Source organism: Carlito syrichta, unplaced genomic scaffold (genome assembly GCF_000164805.1).
Source record: "Carlito syrichta isolate Samal-C Ts95f unplaced genomic scaffold, Tarsius_syrichta-2.0.1 Scaffold287090, whole genome shotgun sequence".
In the NCBI taxonomy this organism is placed as follows: domain Eukaryota; kingdom Metazoa; phylum Chordata; class Mammalia; order Primates; family Tarsiidae; genus Carlito; species Carlito syrichta.
In genome coordinates, this window is record NW_007231186.1 from 13881 (window position 1) to 18137 (window position 4257).

The following is a 4257-nucleotide window of genomic DNA, read 5'->3' on the forward strand; positions in this document are numbered from 1 at the left end:
ATAGTACTTGTTAAGGCATGGTAAGAAAACCATATAAGACCATTGTGATAGGTACAGGGACTACTGCAATAATATCTTGAATGGGAAAAAGAGACTGGGCTCACCTCTGAATACAGCAAGTGGGAATTTGTAGCCAAGGAGCAGGGTGGGGTCAGTGGAGGAAAAATTAGTAAGAGAAAACATCAAGGGAATGGGGATTCTGGCTAAACTGACCTGACAGGATTCTTGCTGAGAACAGGCCATGGTGATCAGACATTACCTGGGGGATGAGATTGAGTAACCTGATCAGACACCAAAGGTGATCAGATTTCAAGAACAGGGGAGTTCTTGCTAAGGTGACTTCTCAGATGTCTTAGTCCATTTTGTGGGTGTAACAGAATACCTAAGATTGGACAATTTGTATACAAAAGAAGCTAATTTGACTCATGTTCCTGGAGGCTGGGAGGTTCAAGAACATGGTGCCGGCATCTAGCGAGGGCCTGCATGCTCACCGTGGCAGGGTCGGAGGCAGAAGAGTAAGTGAGTGTGAAACTGAGAGGAAAGAGGGACAAGCTTCATCCCTTTATCAGGATTCCATTCCTGAGGTAACTAACTCTCACAATAATATCATGAATCCATTCATAAGCCCTCATCGCATAATCATCTCTTAAAGGTCCCACCTCCTAACATACAATGACAATGAGATTTTGTAGTTAGTTTTGGAGGGGACATCAACATCATATCAGCACAGTTCTTTGATAAAGATGGATTTTATAACAGTTCATAGATGGAACTAAGAGAAGTCTAAGGAACCCAACTCAAATGTGGGTAATCAAATAATCTCTATCACTCTTAAGTTCATTGTCTGTGCTTCCTCAAAGGCAGTATCAGTTAGTTTTCTTTTTCTTTTGGGAATGGGCTGTACTTTCTGTTCCTTGAATGCTTCATAGATTTCTGTGAATGATACATATTTTGAGTATTATAATAAAGTATCTCTGGGAAACAAATACCCTTGTTTTTTCAGGGCTCACTGTTGTTACTTGTGGGTTGTACTTATTTGTTTAACTGTTTATTGAATCCTTTTTTGTAAAGAGTTTTTGTCATTTTTTTTCCACTGAAGTCTCTGCACTGTTAGCTTAGCAGTCAGCTAATGATTTGCCAGATATCTTTAAACATTTGGAGTCCAAAACCACAAAAGATTTTGCCTGTCTTTGCAGGTTGTCACTGTTGATGTTAATCTCCAGTGCTTAGCCAGGTAGTTTGCAATTCTCTTATCCTTCATTTGCTGCTTTTGCTGACCCTAAAGATTAGGCAAAGGTGAAATCATAGGGCCTTCTTAGGTGTTTTCTTTATTTTCTTTTTAGAGTGGTGGGGTTGGAGTCTCCCTCTGTCACCCAACTGGAGTGCCGTGGCATGGTTATGGCTCACTGCAGTCTCAAACTCCTGGGCTTAAGCAACTCTTCCTCTCCAACTGCCTGAGTAGCTGGGACTATAGGCACACACCACCACACTCAGCTACTTTTTTTTGTAGAGATGAGGTCTTGCTATATTGTTCAGTCTGGTCTCAAACTCCTAGACTCAAGCCATTCTTCAGACTGAGGCTGAAACTGCTCAGGTTACAGGCATGAGCCACTATACCTGGTCCTTAGATCTCTTCTATACCTGTGTCTAGTCTTGGGCATTCACATGGTGCTATGGTTTGGATATGGTTGGTTGTCCTCACCAAGTTTGATTCCCATTGTGAAAGTATTGAGAGATGGGACCTAGTGGGAAGTGTTTAGTTCATAGGACGGACCCCTAATGAATGATTTCGTGCATTTTCATGGTAGGGGGTGAATTCTTTCTCTGGCAAGACTGAATCAATTCTCTTGGGAATGGATTAGTTCCTGTGAGAGTAGGTTGTAAAAAAGACAGGATGCCCTTCAAATTTGCCTCTTTGCATGTGTCTGCTTTCACTTTGACTTTCTTCACCCTGTTTTGATGCAGTCCAAAGGTCCTCGCCAGAAGCCAAGCAGGTGCTGGTTCTTAGGCTGGGTCCAAGAACCATGAGTTAAATAAACTTCTTTCCTTTATAAATCACCCAGCCTCAGGTAGGATATTATAGCAGCTCCGAAAAGACTAAAGATATGTGGCCTTTTAGATTCCCTGGTTTTCAAGCCCTTGTTCCTCCAATTATCTCCCTCCCCAGAATCTTCCTTCCCAGACTTTTAAATCTGTCTGCTTCTTTTTTTAATTTTTAATTTTTAATTTTATTTTTTTGTTTTTTTGTTTTTTTGACTCACTCTGTCGCCCAGACTGGAGTGCAGTGGCCGCTCCCGGCCACCGCAGCCTCGACCTGCTGGGCTCCGGCGATCCTTCCGCCTCAGCCTTCCACGTGGCCAGAATTACAGGCGCGCGCTACCACGCCCAGCTGATTTTTTGATTTATTGTAGAGATGAGGTCTCGCTGCCCAGGTGGGTCTCGAACCCGCGGGCTCAGGCAATCCACTCACCTCAGTCTCCCAAAGGCGCGGGATTACAGGCTGAGCCACCGAGCCTGGCTTGCTTCTTTTTTTAAAACACACTTGATTTATTTTGTATAAAAGGGTTAAGTTTACAACTAAACTTTTATAAAAAGTTTAGCATGAATAGGTACATCATTACACTTTTTAATGAAGAAATATACATCTCTGCCACTATACAAGAAAACTCTAATTAAAGAGTTCACAAGGTTTCACTCAATGTATATATATTTATGTATAAATATATACGCGGCATTCAGTAGGCTTGCATCAAAAAAGTAATTTCTGACCAAAAGACTTCATTTAAGTAATTGAATACTGGATCCTTCTGATATTCACGCTCCACCTTTGAAAAGGCAAAGTCTGCTTAGATTGGGCAATTCCCTGTGATTTTAACATTTTCCCTCCCAATGGTGGGAATAGTATATAAAGAAAACCTTCCAACTGCAGAAAGGGCATTTAAAAGTCTTTTTCATAAACAACGAGTATCACAGTCCAGGTCAGAGAACACCCTGGGAAGAGGATCATTCTAAGTTTTCCTTCCATTTTTTTTTCTTTTTAGAAAGGTCCATCCACCTTGTTGTCTTCCTTATGAAATGGTTGAAAAATAAGTTCAGCGCCTTAAAAGATTCTGTAGATTGGTTGTTGTTATCGTGCAAAGAAAAAAGAAGTCATGAACACCATCTATTCAGTCACAGAGTGCTTTGCTGTCATTTGACATTAACTCAGAAGGGAATTCGGAGGCCTGCAACGACAGGCTGCTGATGCCTGTGTTCAGGGTTGTCAGCGGCATCCGGGACGTCTGGTTCTGCCCGGGCCTCTGGTGGTGCAGGCTGACAGTCGTGGGGTGCGAGTCCAGCGCGATCTGTAGGTCCGAGATGTAGTCGATGACGTGCTGCAGGATTTCCATCTTGCTCACCTTCTTGTTCTGGGGGATGCTGCGCACCAGCTCCTTGAGTTTGGAGTGGCAGTCGTTCACGTTGTAGAGCAAGCTCATGGGGTTGTCCGCCAGGGTCTTGCTTCGGGAGATGCCCAGGCTGTGGTCCAACAGGGTGTTTTTCCTTACGGACCTCACTGGACTGAAGGCTTTCAGGCTGACCACATGGGAGGAGAGACTGGGAGGGAGCGGGTTGCCCTGGAGCTCAGGTCGCTGCCGCCGCCGTCTGCTGAGCTAGCTGCGCTCGACACCGAGCTCGGCTCAGAATCCTGTCTGCTTCTTGTTTCCTGCCACTTTAATCTCTTGGCTTAGGCAACTGCAGCTAGTATATGTGATGTCAACACTTTTGGCAATACCACCAAAGAGTGCCTTTCAACCCTAAGATAGTTCTGAATTAGTTGAAAGAATGGAGAAAGAACGACTTCACCAGGGTGAATAGACTGGATGACAAAATCCACACAGAAATATAATTAAGACTGTGAATTTACATTATGCATATTTTACCACCATAAAAAATGAGATATGCACCTGCCCCAGACAGTATAAAAGTCCCCCTACAGAGCCCAGTTCCCTCTCTGCCCCTCCTCAAGCATCCTGGGTGCTGCACCGTGTCCAGCAGAGTTTGTTCAGCATCTGCGCATCTCAGAACCTGCTGACAGTCAGAAGCATGCCTGCATTTCAGGTGGGTTTTCCTTACAAAGTTGCTCTTTGGATGATCCCTTAGAAAAGCAGCTGATTAGAAATATATAATATTGTGGTTTTCGCTGACGGGGTAAAGATTTGTTCTTTAGGATAGTATTTCTTGGAGCAGAGACTGACGAAGTACTTCAATCTCGGTGTC

At 43.7% G+C, this 4257-nt stretch overlaps 1 pseudogene across 1 annotated transcript; it reads right to left on the reverse strand.

The window, feature by feature from the left end:
- Positions 1-2533: 2533 nt before the first annotated feature.
- Positions 2534-3680, reverse strand: LOC103254615 (annotated as a pseudogene). The gene has a single exon (XR_002481634.1). The product of XR_002481634.1 is annotated as a DNA-binding protein inhibitor ID-2 pseudogene (transcript).
- Positions 3681-4257: the final 577 nt, after the last annotated feature.